The 25,574-nt window shown below is 57.6% G+C and overlaps 39 non-coding genes and 2 pseudogenes across 39 annotated transcripts; all 41 read left to right on the forward strand.

Moving 5' to 3' along the window:
• Positions 1 to 363: 363 nt before the first annotated feature.
• On the forward strand, positions 364 to 554 carry LOC137354996 (U2 spliceosomal RNA). The gene has a single exon (XR_010970642.1). It is a non-coding gene; the product is annotated as a U2 spliceosomal RNA (small nuclear RNA).
• A 386-nt stretch (positions 555 to 940) lies between these two features.
• Positions 941 to 1,131, forward strand: LOC137354997 (U2 spliceosomal RNA). Its single transcript, XR_010970643.1, has one exon. It is a non-coding gene; the product is annotated as a U2 spliceosomal RNA (small nuclear RNA).
• A 385-nt stretch (positions 1,132 to 1,516) lies between these two features.
• Positions 1,517 to 1,707, forward strand: LOC137353995 (U2 spliceosomal RNA). Its single transcript, XR_010970145.1, has one exon. It is a non-coding gene; the product is annotated as a U2 spliceosomal RNA (small nuclear RNA).
• Positions 1,708 to 2,093: 386 nt separating this feature from the next.
• On the forward strand, positions 2,094 to 2,284 carry LOC137354998 (U2 spliceosomal RNA). Its single transcript, XR_010970644.1, has one exon. It is a non-coding gene; the product is annotated as a U2 spliceosomal RNA (small nuclear RNA).
• Positions 2,285 to 2,670: 386 nt separating this feature from the next.
• Positions 2,671 to 2,861, forward strand: LOC137354108 (U2 spliceosomal RNA). The gene has a single exon (XR_010970257.1). It is a non-coding gene; the product is annotated as a U2 spliceosomal RNA (small nuclear RNA).
• A 386-nt stretch (positions 2,862 to 3,247) lies between these two features.
• Positions 3,248 to 3,438, forward strand: LOC137353887 (U2 spliceosomal RNA). Its single transcript, XR_010970038.1, has one exon. It is a non-coding gene; the product is annotated as a U2 spliceosomal RNA (small nuclear RNA).
• Positions 3,439 to 3,824: 386 nt separating this feature from the next.
• Positions 3,825 to 4,015, forward strand: LOC137354999 (U2 spliceosomal RNA). Its single transcript, XR_010970645.1, has one exon. It is a non-coding gene; the product is annotated as a U2 spliceosomal RNA (small nuclear RNA).
• A 386-nt stretch (positions 4,016 to 4,401) lies between these two features.
• On the forward strand, positions 4,402 to 4,592 carry LOC137355000 (U2 spliceosomal RNA). The gene has a single exon (XR_010970646.1). It is a non-coding gene; the product is annotated as a U2 spliceosomal RNA (small nuclear RNA).
• A 385-nt stretch (positions 4,593 to 4,977) lies between these two features.
• LOC137353996 (U2 spliceosomal RNA) lies at positions 4,978 to 5,168 on the forward strand. The gene has a single exon (XR_010970146.1). It is a non-coding gene; the product is annotated as a U2 spliceosomal RNA (small nuclear RNA).
• Positions 5,169 to 5,554: 386 nt separating this feature from the next.
• On the forward strand, positions 5,555 to 5,745 carry LOC137355001 (U2 spliceosomal RNA). Its single transcript, XR_010970647.1, has one exon. It is a non-coding gene; the product is annotated as a U2 spliceosomal RNA (small nuclear RNA).
• Positions 5,746 to 6,131: 386 nt separating this feature from the next.
• On the forward strand, positions 6,132 to 6,322 carry LOC137354013 (U2 spliceosomal RNA). Its single transcript, XR_010970163.1, has one exon. It is a non-coding gene; the product is annotated as a U2 spliceosomal RNA (small nuclear RNA).
• Positions 6,323 to 6,708: 386 nt separating this feature from the next.
• On the forward strand, positions 6,709 to 6,899 carry LOC137355002 (U2 spliceosomal RNA). Its single transcript, XR_010970648.1, has one exon. It is a non-coding gene; the product is annotated as a U2 spliceosomal RNA (small nuclear RNA).
• A 386-nt stretch (positions 6,900 to 7,285) lies between these two features.
• LOC137355003 (U2 spliceosomal RNA) lies at positions 7,286 to 7,476 on the forward strand. The gene has a single exon (XR_010970649.1). It is a non-coding gene; the product is annotated as a U2 spliceosomal RNA (small nuclear RNA).
• A 386-nt stretch (positions 7,477 to 7,862) lies between these two features.
• On the forward strand, positions 7,863 to 8,053 carry LOC137354110 (U2 spliceosomal RNA). The gene has a single exon (XR_010970259.1). It is a non-coding gene; the product is annotated as a U2 spliceosomal RNA (small nuclear RNA).
• A 386-nt stretch (positions 8,054 to 8,439) lies between these two features.
• Positions 8,440 to 8,630, forward strand: LOC137353888 (U2 spliceosomal RNA). The gene has a single exon (XR_010970039.1). It is a non-coding gene; the product is annotated as a U2 spliceosomal RNA (small nuclear RNA).
• Positions 8,631 to 9,016: 386 nt separating this feature from the next.
• LOC137355004 (U2 spliceosomal RNA) lies at positions 9,017 to 9,207 on the forward strand. Its single transcript, XR_010970650.1, has one exon. It is a non-coding gene; the product is annotated as a U2 spliceosomal RNA (small nuclear RNA).
• Positions 9,208 to 9,593: 386 nt separating this feature from the next.
• On the forward strand, positions 9,594 to 9,784 carry LOC137355006 (U2 spliceosomal RNA). The gene has a single exon (XR_010970652.1). It is a non-coding gene; the product is annotated as a U2 spliceosomal RNA (small nuclear RNA).
• Positions 9,785 to 10,169: 385 nt separating this feature from the next.
• Positions 10,170 to 10,360, forward strand: LOC137353998 (U2 spliceosomal RNA). The gene has a single exon (XR_010970148.1). It is a non-coding gene; the product is annotated as a U2 spliceosomal RNA (small nuclear RNA).
• Positions 10,361 to 10,746: 386 nt separating this feature from the next.
• Positions 10,747 to 10,937, forward strand: LOC137355007 (U2 spliceosomal RNA). The gene has a single exon (XR_010970653.1). It is a non-coding gene; the product is annotated as a U2 spliceosomal RNA (small nuclear RNA).
• A 386-nt stretch (positions 10,938 to 11,323) lies between these two features.
• On the forward strand, positions 11,324 to 11,514 carry LOC137354015 (U2 spliceosomal RNA). Its single transcript, XR_010970165.1, has one exon. It is a non-coding gene; the product is annotated as a U2 spliceosomal RNA (small nuclear RNA).
• Positions 11,515 to 11,900: 386 nt separating this feature from the next.
• LOC137355008 (U2 spliceosomal RNA) lies at positions 11,901 to 12,091 on the forward strand. The gene has a single exon (XR_010970654.1). It is a non-coding gene; the product is annotated as a U2 spliceosomal RNA (small nuclear RNA).
• A 386-nt stretch (positions 12,092 to 12,477) lies between these two features.
• On the forward strand, positions 12,478 to 12,668 carry LOC137355009 (U2 spliceosomal RNA). Its single transcript, XR_010970655.1, has one exon. It is a non-coding gene; the product is annotated as a U2 spliceosomal RNA (small nuclear RNA).
• A 386-nt stretch (positions 12,669 to 13,054) lies between these two features.
• Positions 13,055 to 13,245, forward strand: LOC137353928 (U2 spliceosomal RNA). The gene has a single exon (XR_010970078.1). It is a non-coding gene; the product is annotated as a U2 spliceosomal RNA (small nuclear RNA).
• Positions 13,246 to 13,631: 386 nt separating this feature from the next.
• Positions 13,632 to 13,822, forward strand: LOC137353842 (U2 spliceosomal RNA). The gene has a single exon (XR_010969994.1). It is a non-coding gene; the product is annotated as a U2 spliceosomal RNA (small nuclear RNA).
• A 386-nt stretch (positions 13,823 to 14,208) lies between these two features.
• Positions 14,209 to 14,399, forward strand: LOC137355010 (U2 spliceosomal RNA). Its single transcript, XR_010970656.1, has one exon. It is a non-coding gene; the product is annotated as a U2 spliceosomal RNA (small nuclear RNA).
• A 386-nt stretch (positions 14,400 to 14,785) lies between these two features.
• LOC137354016 (U2 spliceosomal RNA) lies at positions 14,786 to 14,976 on the forward strand. The gene has a single exon (XR_010970166.1). It is a non-coding gene; the product is annotated as a U2 spliceosomal RNA (small nuclear RNA).
• Positions 14,977 to 15,362: 386 nt separating this feature from the next.
• LOC137355011 (U2 spliceosomal RNA) lies at positions 15,363 to 15,553 on the forward strand. The gene has a single exon (XR_010970657.1). It is a non-coding gene; the product is annotated as a U2 spliceosomal RNA (small nuclear RNA).
• A 386-nt stretch (positions 15,554 to 15,939) lies between these two features.
• Positions 15,940 to 16,130, forward strand: LOC137355012 (U2 spliceosomal RNA). The gene has a single exon (XR_010970658.1). It is a non-coding gene; the product is annotated as a U2 spliceosomal RNA (small nuclear RNA).
• Positions 16,131 to 16,516: 386 nt separating this feature from the next.
• On the forward strand, positions 16,517 to 16,635 carry LOC137354514 (U2 spliceosomal RNA; annotated as a pseudogene).
• Positions 16,636 to 18,765: 2,130 nt separating this feature from the next.
• On the forward strand, positions 18,766 to 18,945 carry LOC137354161 (U2 spliceosomal RNA; annotated as a pseudogene).
• A 386-nt stretch (positions 18,946 to 19,331) lies between these two features.
• On the forward strand, positions 19,332 to 19,522 carry LOC137355013 (U2 spliceosomal RNA). Its single transcript, XR_010970659.1, has one exon. It is a non-coding gene; the product is annotated as a U2 spliceosomal RNA (small nuclear RNA).
• Positions 19,523 to 19,908: 386 nt separating this feature from the next.
• Positions 19,909 to 20,099, forward strand: LOC137353763 (U2 spliceosomal RNA). Its single transcript, XR_010969915.1, has one exon. It is a non-coding gene; the product is annotated as a U2 spliceosomal RNA (small nuclear RNA).
• Positions 20,100 to 20,485: 386 nt separating this feature from the next.
• On the forward strand, positions 20,486 to 20,676 carry LOC137355014 (U2 spliceosomal RNA). The gene has a single exon (XR_010970660.1). It is a non-coding gene; the product is annotated as a U2 spliceosomal RNA (small nuclear RNA).
• Positions 20,677 to 21,062: 386 nt separating this feature from the next.
• LOC137353764 (U2 spliceosomal RNA) lies at positions 21,063 to 21,253 on the forward strand. Its single transcript, XR_010969916.1, has one exon. It is a non-coding gene; the product is annotated as a U2 spliceosomal RNA (small nuclear RNA).
• Positions 21,254 to 21,639: 386 nt separating this feature from the next.
• Positions 21,640 to 21,830, forward strand: LOC137353732 (U2 spliceosomal RNA). Its single transcript, XR_010969885.1, has one exon. It is a non-coding gene; the product is annotated as a U2 spliceosomal RNA (small nuclear RNA).
• Positions 21,831 to 22,216: 386 nt separating this feature from the next.
• Positions 22,217 to 22,407, forward strand: LOC137355100 (U2 spliceosomal RNA). Its single transcript, XR_010970741.1, has one exon. It is a non-coding gene; the product is annotated as a U2 spliceosomal RNA (small nuclear RNA).
• A 386-nt stretch (positions 22,408 to 22,793) lies between these two features.
• LOC137353765 (U2 spliceosomal RNA) lies at positions 22,794 to 22,984 on the forward strand. Its single transcript, XR_010969917.1, has one exon. It is a non-coding gene; the product is annotated as a U2 spliceosomal RNA (small nuclear RNA).
• A 386-nt stretch (positions 22,985 to 23,370) lies between these two features.
• On the forward strand, positions 23,371 to 23,561 carry LOC137353895 (U2 spliceosomal RNA). Its single transcript, XR_010970046.1, has one exon. It is a non-coding gene; the product is annotated as a U2 spliceosomal RNA (small nuclear RNA).
• Positions 23,562 to 23,947: 386 nt separating this feature from the next.
• Positions 23,948 to 24,138, forward strand: LOC137353766 (U2 spliceosomal RNA). The gene has a single exon (XR_010969918.1). It is a non-coding gene; the product is annotated as a U2 spliceosomal RNA (small nuclear RNA).
• Positions 24,139 to 24,524: 386 nt separating this feature from the next.
• Positions 24,525 to 24,715, forward strand: LOC137355015 (U2 spliceosomal RNA). Its single transcript, XR_010970661.1, has one exon. It is a non-coding gene; the product is annotated as a U2 spliceosomal RNA (small nuclear RNA).
• Positions 24,716 to 25,101: 386 nt separating this feature from the next.
• Positions 25,102 to 25,292, forward strand: LOC137353768 (U2 spliceosomal RNA). The gene has a single exon (XR_010969920.1). It is a non-coding gene; the product is annotated as a U2 spliceosomal RNA (small nuclear RNA).
• The last annotated feature ends 282 nt before the right edge of the window (positions 25,293 to 25,574 follow it).

A 25,574-nucleotide genomic window follows, 5' to 3' on the forward strand; every position in this document is an offset into this window, starting at 1 on the left:
TGCTGAAAAATAGAATTCGCAATAGTGACGGCGCTGCTGCTCGGCTGACTTTGCTGCAGTTTTCCGTGGGCGCTACGCTGCCCCCTGTTGGATTGCCCCGCAGTTGCAGGCCGCCCTTTGCTGCCCAGCGCGCGCGTGTCTTTTTTCCTGCGCAATGCCTCGCGCAGAAGCGCAAGGAATGGCTGCGCGTGGCATGCACGCGTGCTTTCCTTTCTGCTTGCAAGGCCCGGCAACAAAAGGAGCTCTGGCTCAAAGACCGCCCGCCGTCGCCTCTTTCGCCCTAGGCTCGCCCACCCGGCGGCTACTTTGAGGTAGAGGCCGCACGCCGGGCCTGACGCGTGCAGCAAACGCAGTTTTACGGCCATCGCTTCTCGGCCTTTTGGCTAAGATCAAGTGTAGTATCTGTTCTTATCAGTTTAATATCTGATACGTCCCCTATCTGGGGACCAAATATTAAATTGATTTTTGGGACAGGGAGATGGAACAGGGGCTTGCCCCGTCCACTCCATGCATCCACCTGGTATTGCAGTGTTTCCAGGAGCGGTGCAGCTTCCCCCCTCCAAGGGGGCGAGACCCCTGCTGAAAAATAGAATTCGCAATAGTGACGGCGCTGCTGCTCGGCTGACTTTGCTGCAGTTTTCCGTGGGCGCTACGCTGCCCCCTGTTGGATTGCCCCGCAGTTGCAGGCCGCCCTTTGCTGCCCAGCGCGCGCGTGTCTTTTTTCCTGCGCAGTGCCTCGCGCAGAAGCGCAAGGAATGGCTGCGCGTGGCATGCACGCGTGCTTTCCTTTCTGCTTGCAAGGCCCGGCAACAAAAGGAGCTCTGGCTCAAAGACCGCCCGCCGTCGCCTCTTTCGCCCTAGGCTCGCCCACCCGGCGGCTGCTTTGAGGTAGAGGCCGCACGCCGGGCCTGACGCGCGCAGCAAACGCAGTTTTACGGCCATCGCTTCTCGGCCTTTTGGCTAAGATCAAGTGTAGTATCTGTTCTTATCAGTTTAATATCTGATACGTCCCCTATCTGGGGACCAAATATTAAATTGATTTTTGGGACAGGGAGATGGAACAGGGGCTTGCCCCGTCCACTCCATGCATCCACCTGGTATTGCAGTGTTTCCAGGAGCGGTGCAGCTTCCCCCCTCCATGGGGGCGAGACCCCTGCTGAAAAATAGAATTCGCAATAGTGACGGCGCTGCTGCTCGGCTGACTTTGCTGCAGTTTTCCGTGGGCGCTACGCTGCCCCCTGTTGGATTGCCCCGCAGTTGCAGGCCGCCCTTTGCTGCCCAGCGCGCGCGTGTCTTTTTTCCTGCGCAATGCCTCGCGCAGAAGCGCAAGGAATGGCTGCGCGTGGCATGCACGCGTGCTTTCCTTTCTGCTTGCAAGGCCCGGCAACAAAAGGAGCTCTGGCTCAAAGACCGCCCGCCGTCGCCTCTTTCGCCCTAGGCTCGCCCACCCGGCGGCTACTTTGAGGTAGAGGCCGCACGCCGGGCCTGACGCGCGCAGCGAACGCAGTTTTATGCCATCGCTTCTCGGCCTTATGGCTAAGATCAAGTGTAGTATCTGTTCTTATCAGTTTAATATCTGATACGTCCCCTATCTGGGGACCAAATATTAAATTGATTTTTGGGACAGGGTGATGGAACAGGGGCTTGCCCCGTTCACTCCATGCATCCACCTGGTATTGCAGTGTTTCCAGGAGCGGTGCAGCTTCCCCCCTCCATGGGGGCGAGAACCCTGCTGAAAAATAGAATTCGCAATAGTGACGGCGCTGCTGCTCGGCTGACTTTGCTGCAGTTTTCCGTGGGCGCTACGCTGCCCCCTGTTGGATTGCCCCGCAGTTGCAGGCCGCCCTTTGCTGCCCAGCGCGCGCGTGTCTTTTTTCCTGCGCAATGCCTCGCGCAGAAGCGCAAGGAATGGCTGCGCGTGGCATGCACGCGTGCTTTCCTTTCTGCTTGCAAGGCCCGGCAACAAAAGGAGCTCTGGCTCAAAGACCGCCCGCCGTCGCCTCTTTCGCCCTCGGCTCGCCCACCCGGCGGCTACTTTGAGGTAGAGGCCGCACGCCGGGCCTGACGCGCGCAGCAAACGCAGTTTTACGGCCATCGCTTCTCGGCCTTTTGGCTAAGATCAAGTGTAGTATCTGTTCTTATCAGTTTAATATCTGATACGTCCCCTATCTGGGGACCAAATATTAAATTGATTTTTGGGACAGGGAGATGGAACAGGGGCTTGCCCCGTCCACTCCATGCATCCACCTGGTATTGCAGTGTTTCCAGGAGCGGTGCAGCTTCCCCCCTCCATGGGGGCGAGACCCCTGCTGAAAAATAGAATTCGCAATAGTGACGGCGCTGCTGCTCGGCTGACTTTGCTGCAGTTTTCCGTGGGCGCTACGCTGCCCCCTGTTGGATTGCCCCGCAGTTGCAGGCCGCCCTTTGCTGCCCAGCGCGCGCGTGTCTTTTTTTCTGCGCAATGCCTCGTGAAGAAGCGCAAGGAATGGCTGCGCGTGGCATGCACGCGTGCTTTCCTTTCTGCTTGCAAGGCCCGGCATCAAAAGGAGCTCTGGCTCAAAGACCGCACGCCGTCGCCTCTTTCGCCCTAGGCTCGCCCACCCGGCGGCTACTTTGAGGTAGAGGCCGCACGCCGGGCCTGACGCGCGCAGCAAACGCAGTTTTACGGCCATCGCTTCTCGGCCTTTTGGCTAAGATCAAGTGTAGTATCTGTTCTTATCAGTTTAATATCTGATACGTCCGCTATCTGGGGACCAAATATTAAATTGATTTTTGGGACAGGGAGATGCAACAGGGGCTTGCCCCGTCCACTCCATGCATCCACCTTGTATTGCAGTGTTTCCAGGAGCGGTGCAGCTTCCCCCCTCCATGGGTGCGAGACCCCTGCTGAAAAATAGAATTCGCAATAGTGACGGCGCTGCTGCTCGGCTGACTTTGCTGCAGTTTTCCGTGGGCGCTACGCTGCCCCCTGTTGGATTGCCCCGCAGTTGCAGGCCGCCCTTTGCTGCCCAGCGCGCGCGTGTCTTTTTTCCTGCGCAATGCCTCGCGCAGAAGCGCAAGGAATGGCTGCGCGTGGCATGCACGCGTGCTTTCCTTTCTGCTTGCAAGGCCCGGCAACAAAAGGAGCTCTGGCTCAAAGACCGCCCGCCGTCGCCTCTTTCGCCCTAGGCTCGCCCACCCGGCGGCTACTTTGAGGTAGAGGCCGCACGCCGGGCCTGACGCGCGCAGCGAACGCAGTTTTACGGCCATCGCTTCTCTGCCTTATGGCTAAGATCAAGTGTAGTATCTGTTCTTATCAGTTTAATATCTGATACGTCCCCTATCTGGGGACCAAATATTAAATTGATTTTTGGGACAGGGAGATGGAACAGGGGCTTGCCCCGTTCACTCCATGCATCCACCTGGTATTGCAGTGTTTCCAGGAGCGGTGCAGCTTCCCCCCTCCATGGGGGCGAGACCCCTGCTGAAAAATAGAATTCGCAATAGTGACGGCGCTGCTGCTCGGCTGACTTTGCTGCAGTTTTCCGTGGGCGCTACGCTGCCCCCTGTTGGATTGCCCCGCAGTTGCAGGCCGCCCTTTGCTGCCCAGCGCGAGCGTGTCTTTTTTCCTGCGCAATGCCTCGCGCAGAAGCGCAAGGAATGGCTGCGCGTGGCATGCACGCGTGCTTTCCTTTCTGCTTGCAAGGCCCGGCAACAAAAGGAGCTCTGGCTCAAAGACCGCCCGCCGTCGCCTCTTTCGCCCTAGGCTCGCCCACCCGGCGGCTACTTTGAGGTAGAGGCCGCACGCCGGGCCTGACGCGTGCAGCAAACGCAGTTTTACGGCCATCGCTTCTCGGCCTTTTGGCTAAGATCAAGTGTAGTATCTGTTCTTATCAGTTTAATATCTGATACGTCCCCTATCTGGGGACCAAATATTAAATTGATTTTTGGGACAGGGAGATGGAACAGGGGCTTGCCCCGTCCACTCCATGCATCCACCTGGTATTGCAGTGTTTCCAGGAGCGGTGCAGCTTCCCCCCTCCAAGGGGGCGAGACCCCTGCTGAAAAATAGAATTCGCAATAGTGACGGCGCTGCTGCTCGGCTGACTTTGCTGCAGTTTTCCGTGGGCGCTACGCTGCCCCCTGTTGGATTGCCCCGCAGTTGCAGGCCGCCCTTTGCTGCCCAGCGCGCGCGTGTCTTTTTTCCTGCGCAGTGCCTCGCGCAGAAGCGCAAGGAATGGCTGCGCGTGGCATGCACGCGTGCTTTCCTTTCTGCTTGCAAGGCCCGGCAACAAAAGGAGCTCTGGCTCAAAGACCGCCCGCCGTCGCCTCTTTCGCCCTAGGCTCGCCCACCCGGCGGCTGCTTTGAGGTAGAGGCCGCACGCCGGGCCTGACGCGCGCAGCAAACGCAGTTTTACGGCCATCGCTTCTCGGCCTTTTGGCTAAGATCAAGTGTAGTATCTGTTCTTATCAGTTTAATATCTGATACGTCCCCTATCTGGGGACCAAATATTAAATTGATTTTTGGGACAGGGAGATGGAACAGGGGCTTGCCCCGTCCACTCCATGCATCCACCTGGTATTGCAGTGTTTCCAGGAGCGGTGCAGCTTCCCCCCTCCATGGGGGCGAGACCCCTGCTGAAAAATAGAATTCGCAATAGTGACGGCGCTGCTGCTCGGCTGACTTTGCTGCAGTTTTCCGTGGGCGCTACGCTGCCCCCTGTTGGATTGCCCCGCAGTTGCAGGCCGCCCTTTGCTGCCCAGCGCGCGCGTGTCTTTTTTCCTGCGCAATGCCTCGCGCAGAAGCGCAAGGAATGGCTGCGCGTGGCATGCACGCGTGCTTTCCTTTCTGCTTGCAAGGCCCGGCAACAAAAGGAGCTCTGGCTCAAAGACCGCCCGCCGTCGCCTCTTTCGCCCTAGGCTCGCCCACCCGGCGGCTACTTTGAGGTAGAGGCCGCACGCCGGGCCTGACGCGCGCAGCGAACGCAGTTTTATGCCATCGCTTCTCGGCCTTATGGCTAAGATCAAGTGTAGTATCTGTTCTTATCAGTTTAATATCTGATACGTCCCCTATCTGGGGACCAAATATTAAATTGATTTTTGGGACAGGGTGATGGAACAGGGGCTTGCCCCGTTCACTCCATGCATCCACCTGGTATTGCAGTGTTTCCAGGAGCGGTGCAGCTTCCCCCCTCCATGGGGGCGAGAACCCTGCTGAAAAATAGAATTCGCAATAGTGACGGCGCTGCTGCTCGGCTGACTTTGCTGCAGTTTTCCGTGGGCGCTACGCTGCCCCCTGTTGGATTGCCCCGCAGTTGCAGGCCGCCCTTTGCTGCCCAGCGCGCGCGTGTCTTTTTTCCTGCGCAATGCCTCGCGCAGAAGCGCAAGGAATGGCTGCGCGTGGCATGCACGCGTGCTTTCCTTTCTGCTTGCAAGGCCCGGCAACAAAAGGAGCTCTGGCTCAAAGACCGCCCGCCGTCGCCTCTTTCGCCCTCGGCTCGCCCACCCGGCGGCTACTTTGAGGTAGAGGCCGCACGCCGGGCCTGACGCGCGCAGCAAACGCAGTTTTACGGCCATCGCTTCTCGGCCTTTTGGCTAAGATCAAGTGTAGTATCTGTTCTTATCAGTTTAATATCTGATACGTCCCCTATCTGGGGACCAAATATTAAATTGATTTTTGGGACAGGGAGATGGAACAGGGGCTTGCCCCGTCCACTCCATGCATCCACCTGGTATTGCAGTGTTTCCAGGAGCGGTGCAGCTTCCCCCCTCCATGGGGGCGAGACCCCTGCTGAAAAATAGAATTCGCAATAGTGACGGCGCTGCTGCTCGGCTGACTTTGCTGCAGTTTTCCGTGGGCGCTACGCTGCCCCCTGTTGGATTGCCCCGCAGTTGCAGGCCGCCCTTTGCTGCCCAGCGCGCGCGTGTCTTTTTTTCTGCGCAATGCCTCGTGAAGAAGCGCAAGGAATGGCTGCGCGTGGCATGCACGCGTGCTTTCCTTTCTGCTTGCAAGGCCCGGCATCAAAAGGAGCTCTGGCTCAAAGACCGCCCGCCGTCGCCTCTTTCGCCCTAGGCTCGCCCACCCGGCGGCTACTTTGAGGTAGAGGCCGCACGCCGGGCCTGACGCGCGCAGCAAACGCAGTTTTACGGCCATCGCTTCTCGGCCTTTTGGCTAAGATCAAGTGTAGTATCTGTTCTTATCAGTTTAATATCTGATACGTCCGCTATCTGGGGACCAAATATTAAATTGATTTTTGGGACAGGGAGATGCAACAGGGGCTTGCCCCGTCCACTCCATGCATCCACCTGGTATTGCAGTGTTTCCAGGAGCGGTGCAGCTTCCCCCCTCCATGGGTGCGAGACCCCTGCTGAAAAATAGAATTCGCAATAGTGACGGCGCTGCTGCTCGGCTGACTTTGCTGCAGTTTTCCGTGGGCGCTACGCTGCCCCCTGTTGGATTGCCCCGCAGTTGAAGGCCGCCCTTTGCTGCCCAGCGCGCGCGTGTCTTTTTTCCTGCGCAATGCCTCGCGCAGAAGCGCAAGGAATGGCTGCGCGTGGCATGCACGCGTGCTTTCCTTTCTGCTTGCAAGGCCCGGCAACAAAAGGAGCTCTGGCTCAAAGACCGCCCGCCGTCGCCTCTTTCGCCCTAGGCTCGCCCACCCGGCGGCTACTTTGAGGTAGAGGCCGCACGCCGGGCCTGACGCGCGCAGCAAACGCAGTTTTACGGCCATCGCTTCTCGGCCTTTTGGCTAAGATCAAGTGTAGTATCTGTTCTTATCAGTTTAATATCTGATACGTCCCCTATCTGGGGACCAAATATTAAATTGATTTTTGGGACAGGGAGATGGAACAGGGGCTTGCCCCGTCCACTCCATGCATCCACCTGGTATTGCAGTGTTTCCAGGAGCGGTGCAGCTTCCCCCCTCCATGGGGGCGAGACCCCTGCTGAAAAATAGAATTCGCAATAGTGACGGCGCTGCTGCTCGGCTGACTTTGCTGCAGTTTTCCGTGGGCGCTACGCTGCCCCCTGTTGGATTGCCCCGCAGTTGCAGGCCGCCCTTTGCTGCCCAGCGCACGCGTGTCTTTTTTCCTGCGCAATGCCTCGCGCAGAAGCGCAAGGAATGGCTGCGCGTAGCATGCACGCGTGCTTTCCTTTCTGCTTGCAAGGCCCGGCAACAAAAGGAGCTCTGGCTCAAAGACCGCCCGCCGTCGCCTCTTTCGCCCTAGGCTCGCCCACCCGGCGGCTACTTTGAGGTAGAGGCCGCACGCCGGGCCTGACGCGCGCAGCAAACGCAGTTTTACGGCCATCGCTTCTCGGCCTTTTGGCTAAGATCAAGTGTAGTATCTGTTCTTATCAGTTTAATATCTGATACGTCCCCTATCTGGGGACCAAATATTAAATTGATTTTTGGGACAGGGAGATGGAACAGGGGCTTGCCCCGTCCACTCCATGCATCCACCTGGTATTGCAGTGTTTCCAGGAGCGGTGCAGCTTCCCCCCTCCATGGGGGCGAGACCCCTGCTGAAAAATAGAATTCGCAATAGTGACGGCGCTGCTGCTCGGCTGACTTTGCTGCAGTTTTCCGTGGGCGCTACGCTGCCCCCTGTTGGATTGCCCCGCAGTTGCAGGCCGCCCTTTGCTGCCCAGCGCGCGCGTGTCTTTTTTTCTGCGCAATGCCTCGTGAAGAAGCGCAAGGAATGGCTGCGCGTGGCATGCACGCGTGCTTTCCTTTCTGCTTGCAAGGCCCGGCATCAAAAGGAGCTCTGGCTCAAAGACCGCACGCCGTCGCCTCTTTCGCCCTAGGCTCGCCCACCCGGCGGCTACTTTGAGGTAGAGGCCGCACGCCGGGCCTGACGCGCGCAGCAAACGCAGTTTTACGGCCATCGCTTCTCGGCCTTTTGGCTAAGATCAAGTGTAGTATCTGTTCTTATCAGTTTAATATCTGATACGTCCGCTATCTGGGGACCAAATATTAAATTGATTTTTGGGACAGGGAGATGCAACAGGGGCTTGCCCCGTCCACTCCATGCATCCACCTTGTATTGCAGTGTTTCCAGGAGCGGTGCAGCTTCCCCCCTCCATGGGTGCGAGACCCCTGCTGAAAAATAGAATTCGCAATAGTGACGGCGCTGCTGCTCGGCTGACTTTGCTGCAGTTTTCCGTGGGCGCTACGCTGCCCCCTGTTGGATTGCCCCGCAGTTGCAGGCCGCCCTTTGCTGCCCAGCGCGCGCGTGTCTTTTTTCCTGCGCAATGCCTCGCGCAGAAGCGCAAGGAATGGCTGCGCGTGGCATGCACGCGTGCTTTCCTTTCTGCTTGCAAGGCCCGGCAACAAAAGGAGCTCTGGCTCAAAGACCGCCCGCCGTCGCCTCTTTCGCCCTAGGCTCGCCCACCCGGCGGCTACTTTGAGGTAGAGGCCGCACGCCGGGCCTGACGCGCGCAGCGAACGCAGTTTTACGGCCATCGCTTCTCTGCCTTATGGCTAAGATCAAGTGTAGTATCTGTTCTTATCAGTTTAATATCTGATACGTCCCCTATCTGGGGACCAAATATTAAATTGATTTTTGGGACAGGGAGATGGAACAGGGGCTTGCCCCGTTCACTCCATGCATCCACCTGGTATTGCAGTGTTTCCAGGAGCGGTGCAGCTTCCCCCCTCCATGGGGGCGAGACCCCTGCTGAAAAATAGAATTCGCAATAGTGACGGCGCTGCTGCTCGGCTGACTTTGCTGCAGTTTTCCGTGGGCGCTACGCTGCCCCCTGTTGGATTGCCCCGCAGTTGCAGGCCGCCCTTTGCTGCCCAGCGCGAGCGTGTCTTTTTTCCTGCGCAATGCCTCGCGCAGAAGCGCAAGGAATGGCTGCGCGTGGCATGCACGCGTGCTTTCCTTTCTGCTTGCAAGGCCCGGCAACAAAAGGAGCTCTGGCTCAAAGACCGCCCGCCGTCGCCTCTTTCGCCCTAGGCTCGCCCACCCGGCGGCTACTTTGAGGTAGAGGCCGCACGCCGGGCCTGACGCGTGCAGCAAACGCAGTTTTACGGCCATCGCTTCTCGGCCTTTTGGCTAAGATCAAGTGTAGTATCTGTTCTTATCAGTTTAATATCTGATACGTCCCCTATCTGGGGACCAAATATTAAATTGATTTTTGGGACAGGGAGATGGAACAGGGGCTTGCCCCGTCCACTCCATGCATCCACCTGGTATTGCAGTGTTTCCAGGAGCGGTGCAGCTTCCCCCCTCCAAGGGGGCGAGACCCCTGCTGAAAAATAGAATTCGCAATAGTGACGGCGCTGCTGCTCGGCTGACTTTGCTGCAGTTTTCCGTGGGCGCTACGCTGCCCCCTGTTGGATTGCCCCGCAGTTGCAGGCCGCCCTTTGCTGCCCAGCGCGCGCGTGTCTTTTTTCCTGCGCAGTGCCTCGCGCAGAAGCGCAAGGAATGGCTGCGCGTGGCATGCACGCGTGCTTTCCTTTCTGCTTGCAAGGCCCGGCAACAAAAGGAGCTCTGGCTCAAAGACCGCCCGCCGTCGCCTCTTTCGCCCTAGGCTCGCCCACCCGGCGGCTGCTTTGAGGTAGAGGCCGCACGCCGGGCCTGACGCGCGCAGCAAACGCAGTTTTCCGGCCATCGCTTCTCGGCCTTTTGGCTAAGATCAAGTGTAGTATCTGTTCTTATCAGTTTAATATCTGATACGTCCCCTATCTGGGGACCAAATATTAAATTGATTTTTGGGACAGGGAGATGGAACAGGGGCTTGCCCCGTCCACTCCATGCATCCACCTGGTATTGCAGTGTTTCCAGGAGCGGTGCAGCTTCCCCCCTCCATGGGGGCGAGACCCCTGCTGAAAAATAGAATTCGCAATAGTGACGGCGCTGCTGCTCGGCTGACTTTGCTGCAGTTTTCCGTGGGCGCTACGCTGCCCCCTGTTGGATTGCCCCGCAGTTGCAGGCCGCCCTTTGCTGCCCAGCGCGCGCGTGTCTTTTTTCCTGCGCAATGCCTCGCGCAGAAGCGCAAGGAATGGCTGCGCGTGGCATGCACGCGTGCTTTCCTTTCTGCTTGCAAGGCCCGGCAACAAAAGGAGCTCTGGCTCAAAGACCGCCCGCCGTCGCCTCTTTCGCCCTAGGCTCGCCCACCCGGCGGCTACTTTGAGGTAGAGGCCGCACGCCGGGCCTGACGCGCGCAGCGAACGCAGTTTTATGCCATCGCTTCTCGGCCTTATGGCTAAGATCAAGTGTAGTATCTGTTCTTATCAGTTTAATATCTGATACGTCCCCTATCTGGGGACCAAATATTAAATTGATTTTTGGGACAGGGTGATGGAACAGGGGCTTGCCCCGTTCACTCCATGCATCCACCTGGTATTGCAGTGTTTCCAGGAGCGGTGCAGCTTCCCCCCTCCATGGGGGCGAGAACCCTGCTGAAAAATAGAATTCGCAATAGTGACGGCGCTGCTGCTCGGCTGACTTTGCTGCAGTTTTCCGTGGGCGCTACGCTGCCCCCTGTTGGATTGCCCCGCAGTTGCAGGCCGCCCTTTGCTGCCCAGCGCGCGCGTGTCTTTTTTCCTGCGCAATGCCTCGCGCAGAAGCGCAAGGAATGGCTGCGCGTGGCATGCACGCGTGCTTTCCTTTCTGCTTGCAAGGCCCGGCAACAAAAGGAGCTCTGGCTCAAAGACCGCCCGCCGTCGCCTCTTTCGCCCTCGGCTCGCCCACCCGGCGGCTACTTTGAGGTAGAGGCCGCACGCCGGGCCTGACGCGCGCAGCAAACGCAGTTTTACGGCCATCGCTTCTCGGCCTTTTGGCTAAGATCAAGTGTAGTATCTGTTCTTATCAGTTTAATATCTGATACGTCCCCTATCTGGGGACCAAATATTAAATTGATTTTTGGGACAGGGAGATGGAACAGGGGCTTGCCCCGTCCACTCCATGCATCCACCTGGTATTGCAGTGTTTCCAGGAGCGGTGCAGCTTCCCCCCTCCATGGGGGCGAGACCCCTGCTGAAAAATAGAATTCGCAATAGTGACGGCGCTGCTGCTCGGCTGACTTTGCTGCAGTTTTCCGTGGGCGCTACGCTGCCCCCTGTTGGATTGCCCCGCAGTTGCAGGCCGCCCTTTGCTGCCCAGCGCGCGCGTGTCTTTTTTTCTGCGCAATGCCTCGTGAAGAAGCGCAAGGAATGGCTGCGCGTGGCATGCACGCGTGCTTTCCTTTCTGCTTGCAAGGCCCGGCATCAAAAGGAGCTCTGGCTCAAAGACCGCCCGCCGTCGCCTCTTTCGCCCTAGGCTCGCCCACCCGGCGGCTACTTTGAGGTAGAGGCCGCACGCCGGGCCTGACGCGCGCAGCAAACGCAGTTTTACGGCCATCGCTTCTCGGCCTTTTGGCTAAGATCAAGTGTAGTATCTGTTCTTATCAGTTTAATATCTGATACGTCCGCTATCTGGGGACCAAATATTAAATTGATTTTTGGGACAGGGAGATGCAACAGGGGCTTGCCCCGTCCACTCCATGCATCCACCTGGTATTGCAGTGTTTCCAGGAGCGGTGCAGCTTCCCCCCTCCATGGGTGCGAGACCCCTGCTGAAAAATAGAATTCGCAATAGTGACGGCGCTGCTGCTCGGCTGACTTTGCTGCAGTTTTCCGTGGGCGCTACGCTGCCCCCTGTTGGATTGCCCCGCAGTTGAAGGCCGCCCTTTGCTGCCCAGCGCGCGCGTGTCTTTTTTCCTGCGCAATGCCTCGCGCAGAAGCGCAAGGAATGGCTGCGCGTGGCATGCACGCGTGCTTTCCTTTCTGCTTGCAAGGCCCGGCAACAAAAGGAGCTCTGGCTCAAAGACCGCCCGCCGTCGCCTCTTTCGCCCTAGGCTCGCCCACCCGGCGGCTACTTTGAGGTAGAGGCCGCACGCCGGGCCTGACGCGCGCAGCAAACGCAGTTTTACGGCCATCGCTTCTCGGCCTTTTGGCTAAGATCAAGTGTAGTATCTGTTCTTATCAGTTTAATATCTGATACGTCCCCTATCTGGGGACCAAATATTAAATTGATTTTTGGGACAGGGAGATGGAACAGGGGCTTGCCCCGTCCACTCCATGCATCCACCTGGTATTGCAGTGTTTCCAGGAGCGGTGCAGCTTCCCCCCTCCATGGGGGCGAGACCCCTGCTGAAAAATAGAATTCGCAATAGTGACGGCGCTGCTGCTCGGCTGACTTTGCTGCAGTTTTCCGTGGGCGCTACGCTGCCCCCTGTTGGATTGCCCCGCAGTTGCAGGCCGCCCTTTGCTGCCCAGCGCACGCGTGTCTTTTTTCCTGCGCAATGCCTCGCGCAGAAGCGCAAGGAATGGCTGCGCGTAGCATGCACGCGTGCTTTCCTTTCTGCTTGCAAGGCCCGGCAACAAAAGGAGCTCTGGCTCAAAGACCGCCCGCCGTCGCCTCTTTCGCCCTAGGCTCGCCCACCCGGCGGCTACTTTGAGGTAGAGGCCGCACGCCGGGCCTGACGCGCGCAGCAAACGCAGTTTTACGGCCATCGCTTCTCGGCCTTTTGGCTAAGATCAAGTGTAGTATCTGTTCTTATCAGTTTAATATCTGATACGTCCCCTATCTGGGGACCAAATATTAAATTGATTTTTGGGACAGGGAGATGGAACAGGGGCTTGCCCCGTCCACTCCATGCATCCACCTGGTATTGCAGTGTTTCCAGGAGCGGTGCAGCTTCCCCCCTCCATGGGGGCGAGACCCCTGCTGAAAAATAGAATTCGCAATAGTGACGGCGCTGCTGCTCGGCTGACTTTGCTGCAGTTTTCCGTGGGCGCTACGCTGCCCCCTGTTGGATTGCCCCGCAGTTGCAGGCCGCCCTTTGCTGCCCAGCGCGCGCGTGTCTTTTTTCCTGCGCAATGCCTCGCGCAGAAGCGCAAGGAATGGCTGCGCGTGGCATGCACGCGTGCTTTCCTTTCTGCTTGCAAGGCCCGGCAACAAAAGGAGCTCTGGCTCAAAGACCGCCCGCCGTCGCCTCTTTCGCCCTAGGCTCGCCCACCCGGCGGCTACTTTGAGGTAGAGGCCGCACGCCGGGCCTGACGCGCGCAGCAAACGCAGTTTTACGGCCATCGCTTCTCGGCCTTTTGGCTAAGATCAAGTGTAGTATCTGTTCTTATCAGTTTAATATCTAATACGTCCCCTATCTGGGGACCAAATATTAAATTGATTTTTGGGACAGGGAGATGGAACAGGGGCTTGCCCCGTCCACTCCATGCATCCACCTGGTATTGCAGTGTTTCCAGGAGCGGTGCAGCTTCCCCCCTCCATGGGGGCGAGACCCCTGCTGAAAAATAGAATTCGCAATAGTGACGGCGCTGCTGCTCGGCTGACTTTGCTGCAGTTTTCCGTGGGCGCTACGCTGCCCCCTGTTGGATTGCCCCGCAGTTGCAGGCCGCCCTTTGCTGCCCAGCGCGCGCGTGTCTTTTTTCCTGCGCAATGCCTCGCGCAGAAGCGCAAGGAATGGCTGCGCGTGGCATGCACGCGTGCTTTCCTTTCTGCTTGCAAGGCCCGGCAACAAAAGGAGCTCTGGCTCAAAGACCGCCCGCCGTCGCCTCTTTCGCCCTAGGCTCGCCCACCCGGCGGCTACTTTGAGGTAGAGGCCGCACGCCGGGCCTGACGCGCGCAGCGAACGCAGTTTTACGGCCATCGCTTCTCGGCCTTATGGCTAAGATCAAGTGTAGTATCTGTTCTTATCAGTTTAATATCTGATACGTCCCCTATCTGGGGACCAAATATTAAATTGATTTTTGGGACAGGGAGATGGAACAGGGGCTTGCCCCGTTCACTCCATGCATCCACCTGGTATTGCAGTGTTTCCAGGAGCGGTGCAGCTTCCCCCCTCCATGGGGGCGAGACCCCTGCTGAAAAATAGAATTCGCAATAGTGACGGCGCTGCTGCTCGGCTGACTTTGCTGCAGTTTTCCGTGGGCGCTACGCTGCCCCCTGTTGGATTGCCCCGCAGTTGCAGGCCGCCCTTTGCTGCCCAGCGCGCGCGTGTCTTTTTTCCTGCGCAATGCCTCGCGCAGAAGCGCAAGGAATGGCTGCGCGTGGCATGCACGCGTGCTTTCCTTTCTGCTTGCAAGGCCCGGCAACAAAAGGAGCTCTGGCTCAAAGACCGCCCGCCGTCGCCTCTTTCGCCCTCGGCTCGCCCACCCGGCGGCTACTTTGAGGTAGAGGCCGCACACCGGGCCTGACGCGCGCAGCAAACGCAGTTTTACGGCCATCGCTTCTCGGCCTTTTGGCTAAGATCAAGTGTAGTATCTGTTCTTATCAGTTTAATATCTGATACGTCCCCTATCTGGGGACCAAATATTAAATTGATTTTTGGGACAGGGAGATGGAACAGGGGCTTGCCCCGTCCACTCCATGCATCCACCTGGTATTGCAGTGTTTCCAGGAGCGGTGCAGCTTCCCCCCTCCATGGGGGCGAGACCCCTGCTGAAAAATAGAATTCGCAATAGTGACGGCGCTGCTGCTCGGCTGACTTTGCTGCAGTTTTCCGTGGGCGCTACGCTGCCCCCTGTTGGATTGCCCCGCAGTTGCAGGCCGCCCTTTGCTGCCCAGCGCGCGCGTGTCTTTTTTTCTGCGCAATGCCTCGTGAAGAAGCGCAAGGAATGGCTGCGCGTGGCATGCACGCGTGCTTTCCTTTCTGCTTGCAAGGCCCGGCATCAAAAGGAGCTCTGGCTCAAAGACCGCCCGCCGTCGCCTCTTTCGCCCTAGGCTCGCCCACCCGGCGGCTACTTTGAGGTAGAGGCCGCACGCCGGGCCTGACGCGCGCAGCAAACGCAGTTTTACGGCCATCGCTTCTCGGCCTTTTGGCTAAGATCAAGTGTAGTATCTGTTCTTATCAGTTTAATATCTGATACGTCCGCTATCTGGGGACCAAATATTAAATTGATTTTTGGGACAGGGAGATGCAACAGGGGCTTGCCCCGTCCACTCCATGCATCCACCTGGTATTGCAGTGTTTCCAGGAGCGGTGCAGCTTCCCCCCTCCATGGGTGCGAGACCCCTGCTGAAAAATAGAATTCGCAATAGTGACGGCGCTGCTGCTCGGCTGACTTTGCTGCAGTTTTCCGTGGGCGCTACGCTGCCCCCTGTTGGATTGCCCCGCAGTTGCAGGCCGCCCTTTGCTGCCCAGCGCGCGCGTGTCTTTTTTCCTGCGCAATGCCTCGCGCAGAAGCGCAAGGAATGGCTGCGCGTGGCATGCACGCGTGCTTTCCTTTCTGCTTGCAAGGCCCGGCAACAAAAGGAGCTCTGGCTCAAAGACCGCCCGCCGTCGCCTCTTTCGCCCTAGGCTCGCCCACCCGGCGGCTACTTTGAGGTAGAGGCCGCACGCCGGGCCTGACGCGCGCAGCAAACGCAGTTTTACGGCCATCGCTTCTCGGCCTTTTGGCTAAGATCAAGTGTAGTATCTGTTCTTATCAGTTTAATATCTGATACGTCCCCTATCTGGGGACCAAATATTAAATTGATTTTTGGGACAGGGAGATGGAACAGGGGCTTGCCCCGTCCACTCCATGCATCCACCTGGTATTGCAGTGTTTCCAGGAGCGGTGCAGCTTCCCCCCTCCATGGGGGCGAGACCCCTGCTGAAAAATAGAATTCGCAATAGTGACGGCGCTGCTGCTCGGCTGACTTTGCTGCAGTTTTCCGTGGGCGCTACGCTGCCCCCTGTTGGATTGCCCCGCAGTTGCAGGCCGCCCTTTGCTGCCCAGCGCGCGCGTGTCTTTTTTCCTGCGCAATGCCTCGCGCAGAAGCGCAAGGAATGGCTGCGCGTGGCATGCACGCGTGCTTTCCTTTCTGCTTGCAAGGCCCGGCAACAAAAGGAGCTCTGGCTCAAAGACCGCCCGCCGTCGCCTCTTTCGCCCTAGGCTCGCCCACCCGGCGGCTACTTTGAGGTAGAGGCCGCACGCCGGGCCTGACGCGCGCAGCAAACGCAGTTTTACGGCCATCGCTTCTCGGCCTTTTGGCTAAGATCAAGTGTAGTATCTGTTCTTATCAGTTTAATATCTGATACGTCCCCTATCTGGGGACCAAATATTAAATTGATTTTTGGGACAGGGAGATGGAACAGGGGCTTGCCCCGTCCACTCCATGCATCCACCTGGTATTGCAGTGTTTCCAGGAGCGGTGCAGCTTCCCCCCTCCATGGGGGCGAGACCCCTGCTGAAAAATAGAATTCGCAATAGTGACGGCGCTGCTGCTCGGCTGACTTTGCTGCAGTTTTCCGTGGGCGCTACGCTGCCCCCTGTTGGATTGCCCCGCAGTTGCAGGCCGCCCTTTGCTGCCCAGCGCACGCGTGTCTTTTTTCCTGCGCAATGCCTCGCGCAGAAGCGCAAGGAATGGCTGCGCGTGGCATGCACGCGTGCTTTCCTTTCTGCTTGCAAGGCCCGGCAACAAAAGGAGCTCTGGCTCAAAGACCGCCCGCCGTCGCCTCTTTCGCCCTAGGCTCGCCCACCCGGCGGCTACTTTGAGGTAGAGGCCGCACGCCGGGCCTGACGCGCGCAGCAAACGCAGTTTTACGGCCATCGCTTCTCGGCCTTTTGGCTAAGATCAAGTGTAGTATCTGTTCTTATCAGTTTAACAAGAGTATGCTCCTGGCCGGCAGCATGTCAGAGACCATGAGAAAAGGCATCATCACCCTCATTTACAAGCAGAAGGGGGAGAGGGCAGAAATCAGAAATTGGCGGCCCATCTCACTGCTTAATGTTGATTACAAGATTCTGTCCAAAGTCATAGCCAGTCGAGTCAAGTCTGCTCTGGAGTTGGTGATTCACCCCGATCAGACCTGTACTGTGCCCGGCAGGAAGATCTCTGATAGCCTCGCGCTACTCAGGGATACGATCGCCTACGTACGGGACAGGAGGGTGGACACCTGCCTCATCAGCCTGGACCAGGAGAAGGCTTTTGACAGGATATCGCACACCTACATGATGGACGTGCTTTCCAAAATGGGGTTTGGGGAGGGAATCTGCAATTGGATCCAACTGCTCTACACAAACATCAGTAGCGCAGTGTCAATCAACGGGTGGGAATCTGAAAGTTTCCCGATCAAATCTGGAGTCAGACAGGGCTGTCCTCTTTCCCCGGTCTTGTTTGTTTGCTGTATTGAACCCTTTGCTGAGTCTATTAGGAAGGATGCGAGCATAAGAGGGGTGACAATCCCAGGCAGCGGAGGCACTCAGGTCAAAACCTCCCTGTACATGGATGACGTCGCCGTCTTCTGCTCGGATCCGCTGTCCGTGCGCAGACTGATGAGCATCTGCGACCAGTTCGAACTGGCCTCGGGAGCCAAAGTTAACCACGGCAAGAGCGAGGCCATGTTCTTTGGGAACTGGGCTGACCGATCCTTTGTCCCCTTCACCGTCAGGTCAGATTACCTGAAGGTGCTGGGGATATGGTTCGGAAGGGCCGGGGCGTGCACCAAAACATGGGAGGAGCGAGTAGCCAAGGTACGACAAAAGTTGGGCATGTGGGGGCAGCGGTCTCTCTCCATTGTGGGTAAGAACCTGGTCATCAGGTGCGAGGCGCTCACGTTGTTGCTCTACGTGGCGCAGGTCTGGCCCATACCCCACTCCTGCGCCGTGGCAGTCACCCGAGCCATTTTCCGCTTCGTCTGGGGATCTAAAATGGACCGGGTCCGGAGGGACACGATGTTCAAATCTCTGGACAAGGGCGGGAAAAATGTACCCAACGTGGCCCTCATCCTGATGACCACCTTCGTGTGCGGCTGCATCAAGCTATGTGTCGATCCCCAGTACGCAAACTCCAAGTGTCACTACGTGCTGAGGTTCTATCTGTCCCCGGTGTTGCGAAGGATGGGCCTGGTCACATTGCCGCGGAACGCTCCGTGCAGTTGGGCGGCGCCGTACCACCTATCCTTCGTGGAGCAGTTTCTGCGGAAAAACACATTTGACCACCGGTCCATCAGGCAGTGGTCTGCACGGAATGTCCTCAAGGCCCTACGGGAAAAGGAAACGGTGGATCCTGTCGGATGGTTCCCCGAGCAGACCGTCAAAGTCATTTGGCGGAATGCCTCATCACCAGAACTTTCAAACAAGCACCAAGACGTAGCTTGGCTGGTGGTGAGAAGGGCCCTCCCCGTCAGATCCTTCATGCACACCCGAAGTCTCGCCCCCTCCGCACAGTGCCCCCGCGTTGGCTGTGGTGGGGAAGAGACGGTCGCCCACCTCCTCCTGGAATGTGCCTTTGCAAAGCAGGTGTGGAAAGAGATGCAGTGGTTTTTGTCAAGGTTCATCCCAAGCAGCTCTGTAACACAGGAGTCTGTGCTCTACGGGCTGTTCCCAGGGACGCACACCGAGACAAACATCAACTGCTGCTGGAGGGCTATCAATTCGGTGAAAGACGCCCTTTGGTCTGCCCGAAACTTGCTGGTCTTCCAGCGCAAAGAGTTGTCCACCACCGAATGTTGCAGACTGGCACATTCCAAGGTCCAGGACTACGTGCTGAGGGACGCACTAAAGCTTGGGGCAGCCGCAGCAAAGGCTCAATGGGGAAAGACCACAGTGTAAGGTTCCCCACCAAGCTGGACTGAGGGGCTGGAACCATGGGAAACCCCTCGAACTGTATCGTTAATATTCTCAATTGCTGTAAATGTAAAACTGTAATTGACATGACAATTGTGAAACGGAAGGGTTGGGAAGAAACTCATGACATTATTGAAAGAAACTGATCTCTTTTGCAATGTTTGTATTTTTTCGTGCTGTTTGGAAACTGTTTGGCAATGTAATTTTTACAGATTTTTATGAATAAAGTATATTTTGGAAATAAAAAAAAAAAGTATCTGTTCTTATCAGTTTAATATCTGATACGTCCCCTATCAGGGGACCAAATATTAAATTGATTTTTGGGACAGGGAGATGGAACAGGGGCTTGCCCCGTCCACTCCATGCATCCACCTGGTATTGCAGTGTTTCCAGGAGCGGTGCAGCTTCCCCCCTCCATGGGTGCGAGACCCCTGCTGAAAAATAGAATTCGCAATAGTGACGGCGCTGCTGCTCGGCTGACTTTGCTGCAGTTTTCCGTGGGCGCTACGCTGCCCCCTGTTGGATTGCCCCGCAGTTGCAGGCCGCCCTTTGCTGCCCAGCGCGCGCGTGTCTTTTTTCCTGCGCAATGCCTCGCGCAGAAGCGCAAGGAATGGCTGCGCGTGGCATGCACGCGTGCTTTCCTTTCTGCTTGCAAGGCCCGGCAACAAAAGGAGCTCTGGCTCAAAGACCGCCCGCCGTCGCCTCTTTCGCCCTAGGCTCGCCCACCCGGTGGCTACTTTGAGGTAGAGGCCGCACGCCGGGCCTGACGCGCGCAGCAAACGCAGTTTTACGGCCATCGCTTCTCGGCCTTTTGGCTAAGATCAAGTGTAGTATCTGTTCTTATCAGTTTAATATCTGATACGTCCCCTATCTGGGGACCAAATATTAAATTGATTTTTGGGACAGGGAGATGGAACAGGGGCTTGCCCCGTCCACTCCATGCATCCACCTGGTATTGCAGTGTTTCCAGGAGCGGTGCAGCTTCCCCCCTCCATGGGGGCGAGACCCCTGCTGAAAAATAGAATTCGCAATAGTGATGGCGCTGCTGCTCAGCTGACTTTGCTGCAGTTTTCCGTGGGCGCTGCGCTGCCCCCTGTTGGATTGCCCCGCAGTTGCAGGCCGCCCTTTGCTGCCCAGCGCGCGCGTGTCTTTTTTCCTGCGCAATGCCTCGCGCAGAAGCGCGAGGAATGGCTGCGAGTGGCATGCACGCGTGCTTTCCTTTCTGCTTGCAAGGCCCGGCAACAAAAGGAGCTCTGGCTCAAAGACCGCCCGCCGTCGCCTCTTTCGCCCTAGGCTCGCCCACCCGGCGGCTACTTTGAGGTAGAGGCCGCACGCCGGGCCTGACGCGCGCAGCAAACGCAGTTTTACGGCCATCGCTTCTCGGCCTTTTGGCTAAGATCAAGTGTAGTATCTGTTCTTATCAGTTTAATATCTGATACGTCCCCTATCTGGGGACCAAATATTAAATTGATTTTTGGGACAGGGAGATTGAACAGGGGCTTGCCCCGTCCACTCCATGCATCCACCTGGTATTGCAGTGTTTCCAGGAGCGGTGCAGCTTCCCCCCTCCATGGGGGCGAGACCCCTGCTGAAAAATAGAATTCGCAATAGTGACGGCGCTGCTGCTCGGCTGACTTTGCTGCAGTTTTCCGTGGGCGCTACGCTGCCCCCTGTTGGATTGCCCCTCAGTTGCAGGCCGCCCTTTGCTGCCCAGCGCACGCGTGTCTTTTTTTCTGCGCAATGCCTCGCGAAGAAGCGCAAGGAATGGCTGCGCGTGGCATGCACGCGTGCTTTCCTTTCTGCTTGCAAGGCCCGGCAACAAAAGGAGCTCTGGCTCAAAGACCGCCCGCCGTCGCCTCTTTCGCCCTAGGCTCGCCCACCCGGCGGCTACTTTGAGGTAGAGGCCGCACGCCGGGCCTGACGCGCGCAGCAAACGCAGTTTTACGGCCATCGCTTCTCGGCCTTTTGGCTAAGATCAAGTGTAGTATCTGTTCTTATCAGTTTAATATCTGATACGTCCCCTATCTGGGGACCAAATATTAAATTGATTTTTGGGACAGGGAGATGGAACAGGGGCTTGCCCCGTCCACTCCATGCATCCACCTGGTATTGCAGTGTTTCCAGGAGCGGTGCAGCTTCCCCCCTCCATGGGGGTGAGACCCCTGCTGAAAAATAGAATTCGCAATAGTGACGGCGCTGCTGCTCGGCTGACTTTGCTGCAGTTTTCCGTGGGCGCTACGCTGCCCCCTGTTGGATTGCCCCGCAGTTGCAGGCCGCCCTTTGCTGCCCAGCGTGCGCGTGTCTTTTTTCCTGCGCAATGCCTCGCGCAGAAGCGCAAGGAATGGCTGCGCGTGGCATGCACGCGTGCTTTCCTTTCTGCTTGCAAGGCCCGGCAACAAAAGGAGCTCTGGCTCAAAGACCGCCCGCCGTCGCCTCTTTCGCCCTAGGCTCGCCCACCCGGCGGCTACTTTGAGGTAGAGGCCGCACGCCGGGCCTGACGCGCGCAGCAAACGCAGTTTTACGGCCATCGCTTCTCGGCCTTTTGGCTAAGATCAAGTGTAGTATCTGTTCTTATCAGTTTAATATCTGATACGTCCCCTATCTGGGGACCAAATATTAAATTGATTTTTGGGACAGGGAGATTGAACAGGGGCTTGCCCCGTCCACTCCATGCATCCACCTGGTATTGCAGTGTTTCCAGGAGCGGTGCAGCTTCCCCCCTCCATGGGGGCGAGACCCCTGCTGAAAAATAGAATTCGCAATAGTGACGGCGCTGCTGCTCGGCTGACTTTGCTGCAGTTTTCCGTGGGCGCTACGCTGCCCCCTGTTGGATTGCCCCTCAGTTGCAGGCCGCCCTTTGCTGCCCAGCGCACGCGTGTCTTTTTTTCTGCGCAATGCCTCGCGAAGAAGCGCAAGGAATGGCTGCGCGTGGCATGCACGCGTGCTTTCCTTTCTGCTTGCAAGGCCCGGCAACAAAAGGAGCTCTGGCTCAAAGACCGCCCGCCGTCGCCTCTTTCGCCCTAGGCTCGCCCACCCGGCGGCTACTTTGACGTAGAGGCCGCACGCCGGGCCTGACGCGCGCAGCAAACGCAGTTTTACGGCCATCGCTTCTCGGCCTTTTGGCTAAGATCAAGTGTAGTATCTGTTCTTATCAGTTTAATATCTGATACGTCCCCTATCTGGGGGCCAAATATTAAATTGATTTTTGGGACAGGGAGATGGAACAGGGGCTTGCCCCGTCCACTCCATGCATCCACCTGGTATTGCAGTGTTTCCAGGAGCGGTGCAGCTTCCCCCCTCCATGGGGGCAAGACCCCTGCTGAAAAATAGAATTCGCAATAGTGACGGCGCTGTTGCTCGGCTGACTTTGCTGCAGTTTTCTGTGGGCGCTACGCTGCCCCCTGTTGGATTGCCCCGCAGTTGCAGGCCGCCCTTTGCTGCCCAGCGCGCGCGTGTCTTTTTTCCTGCGCAATGCCTCGCGCAGAAGCGCAAGGAATGGCTGCGCGTGGCATGCACGCGTGCTTTCCTTTCTGCTTGCAAGGCCCGGCAACAAAAGGAGCTCTGGCTCAAAGACCGCCCGCCGTCGCCTCTTTCGCCCTAGGCTCGCCCACCCGGCGGCTACTTTGAGGTAGAGGCCGCACGCCGGGCCTGACGCGCGCAGCAAACGCAGTTTTACGGCCATTGCTTCTCGGCCTTTTGGCTAAGATCAAGTGTAGTATCTGTTCTTATCAGTTTAATATCTGATACGTCCCCTATCTGGGGACCAAATATTAAATTGATTTTTGGGACAGGGAGATGGAACAGGGGCTTGCCCCGTCCACTCCATGCATCCACCTGGTATTGCAGTGTTTCCAGGAGCGGTGCAGCTTCCCCCCTCCATGGGGGTGAGACCCCTGCTGAAAAATAGAATTCGCAATAGTGACGGCGCTGCTGCTCGGCTGACTTTGCTGCAGTTTTCCGTGGGCGCTACGCTGCCCCCTGTTGGATTGCCCCGCAGTTGCAGGCCGCCCTTTGCTGCCCAGCGCGCGCGTGTCTTTTTTCCTGCGCAATGCCTCGCGCAGAAGCGCAAGGAATGGCTGCGCGTGGCATGCACGCGTGCTTTCCTTTCTGCTTGCAAGGCCCGGCAACAAAAGGAGCTCTGGCTCAAAGACCGCCCGCCGTCGCCTCTTTCGCCCTAGGCTCGCCCACCCGGCGGCTACTTTGAGGTAGAGGCCGCACGCCGGGCCTGACGCGCGCAGCAAACGCAGTTTTACGGCCATCGCTTCTCGGCCTTTTGGCTAAGATCAAGTGTAGTATCTGTTCTTATCAGTTTAATATCTGATACGTCCCCTATCTGGGGACCAAATATTAAATTGATTTTTGGGACAGGGAGATTGAACAGGGGCTTGCCCCGTCCACTCCATGCATCCACCTGGTATTGCAGTGTTTCCAGGAGCGGTGCAGCTTCCCCCCTCCATGGGGGCGAGACCCCTGCTGAAAAATAGAATTCGCAATAGTGACGGCGCTGCTGCTCGGCTGACTTTGCTGCAGTTTTCCGTGGGCGCTACGCTGCCCCCTGTTGGATTGCCCCTCAGTTGCAGGCCGCCCTTTGCTGCCCAGCGCACGCGTGTCTTTTTTTCTGCGCAATGCCTCGCGAAGAAGCGCAAGGAATGGCTGCGCGTGGCATGCACGCGTGCTTTCCTTTCTGCTTGCAAGGCCCGGCAACAAAAGGAGCTCTGGCTCAAAGACCGCCCGCCGTCGCCTCTTTCGCCCTAGGCTCGCCCACCCGGCGGCTACTTTGACGTAGAGGCCGCACGCCGGGCCTGACGCGCGCAGCAAACGCAGTTTTACGGCCATCGCTTCTCGGCCGTTTGGCTAAGATCAAGTGTAGTATCTGTTCTTATCAGTTTAATATCTGATACGTCCCCTATCTGGGGGCCAAATATTAAATTGATTTTTGGGACAGGGAGATGGAACAGGGGCTTGCCCCGTCCACTCCATGCATCCACCTGGTATTGCAGTGTTTCCAGGAGCGGTGCAGCTTCCCCCCTCCATGGGGGCAAGACCCCTGCTGAAAAATAGAATTCGCAATAGTGACGGCGCTGCTGCTCGGCTGACTTTGCTGCAGTTTTCTGTGGGTGCTACGCTGCCCCCTGTTGGATTGCCCCGCAGTTGCAGGCCGCCCTTTGCTGCCCAGCGCGCGCGTGTCTTTTTTCCTGCGCAATGCCTCGCGCAGAAGCGCAAGGAATGGCTGCGCGTGGCATGCACGCGTGCTTTCCTTTCTGCTTGCAAGGCCCGGCAACAAAAGGAGCTCTGGCTCAAAGACCGCCCGCCGTCGCCTCTTTCGCCCTAGGCTCGCCCACCCGGCGGCTACTTTGAGGTAGAGGCCGCACGCCGGGCCTGACGCGCGCAGCAAACGCAGTTTTACGGCCATCGCTTCTCGGCCTTTTGGCTAAGATCAAGTGTAGTATCTGTTCTTATCAGTTTAATATCTGATACGTCCCCTATCTGGGGACCAAATATTAAATTGATTTTTGGGACAGGGAGATTGAACAGGGGCTTGCCCCGTCCACTCCATGCATCCACCTGGTATTGCAGTGTTTCCAGGAGCGGTGCAGCTTCCCCCCTCCATGGGGGCGAGACCCCTGCTGAAAAATAGAATTCGCAATAGTGACGGCGCTGCTGCTCGGCTGACTTTGCTGCAGTTTTCCGTGGGCGCTACGCTGCCCCCTGTTGGATTGCCCCTCAGTTGCAGGCCGCCCTTTGCTGCCCAGCGCGCGCGTGTCTTTTTTTCTGCGCAATGCCTCGCGAAGAAGCGCAAGGAATGGCTGCGCGTGGCATGCACGCGTGCTTTCCTTTCTGCTTGCAAGGCCCGGCAACAAAAGGAGCTCTGGCTCAAAGACCGCCCGCCGTCGCCTCTTTCGCCCTAGGCTCGCCCACCCGGCGGCTACTTTGAGGTAGAGGCCGCACGCCGGGCCTGACGCGCGCAGCAAACGCAGTTTTACGGCCATCGCTTCTCGGCCTTTTGGCTAAGATCAAGTGTAGTATCTGTTCTTATCAGTTTAATATCTGATACGTCCCCTATCTGGGGACCAAATATTAAATTGATTTTTGGGACAGGGAGATGGAACAGGGGCTTGCCCCGTCCACTCCATGCATCCACCTGGTATTGCAGTGTTTCCAGGAGCGGTGCAGCTTCCCCCCTCCATGGGGGCGAGACCCCTGCTGAAAAATAGAATTCGCAATAGTGACGGCGCTGCTGCTCGGCTGACTTTGCTGCAGTTTTCCGTGGGCGCTACGCTGCCCCCTGTTGGATTGCCCCGCAGTTGCAGGCCGCCCTTTGCTGCCCAGCGCGCGCGTGTCTTTTTTTCTGCGCAATGCCTCGTGAAGAAGCGCAAGGAATGGCTGCGCGTGGCATGCACGCGTGCTTTCCTTTCTGCTTGCAAGGCCCGGCAACAAAAGGAGCTCTGGCTCAAAGACCGCCCGCCGTCGCCTCTTTCGCCCTAGGCTCGCCCACCCGGCGGCTACTTTGAGGTAGAGGCCGCACGCCGGGCCTGACGCGCGCAGCAAACGCAGTTTTACGGCCATCGCTTCTCGGCCTTTTGGCTAAGATCAAGTGTAGTATCTGTTCTTATCAGTTTAATATCTGATACGTCCCCTATCTGGGGACCAAATATTAAATTGATTTTTGGGACAGGGAGATTGAACAGGGGCTTGCCCCGTCCACTCCATGCATCCACCTGGTATTGCAGTGTTTCCAGGAGCGGTGCAGCTTCCCCCCTCCATGGGGGCGAGACCCCTGCTGAAAAATAGAATTCGCAATAGTGACGGCGCTGCTGCTCGGCTGACTTTGCTGCAGTTTTCCGTGGGCGCTACGCTGCCCCCTGTTGGATTGCCCCTCAGTTGCAGGCCGCCCTTTGCTGCCCAGCGCGCGCGTGTCTTTTTTTCTGCGCAATGCCTCGCGAAGAAGCGCAAGGAATGGCTGCGCGTGGCATGCACGCGTGCTTTCCTTTCTGCTTGCAAGGCCCGGCAACAAAAGGAGCTCTGGCTCAAAGACCG

Source organism: Heterodontus francisci, chromosome 41 (genome assembly GCF_036365525.1).
Source record: "Heterodontus francisci isolate sHetFra1 chromosome 41, sHetFra1.hap1, whole genome shotgun sequence".
In the NCBI taxonomy this organism is placed as follows: Eukaryota; Metazoa; Chordata; class Chondrichthyes; order Heterodontiformes; family Heterodontidae; genus Heterodontus; species Heterodontus francisci.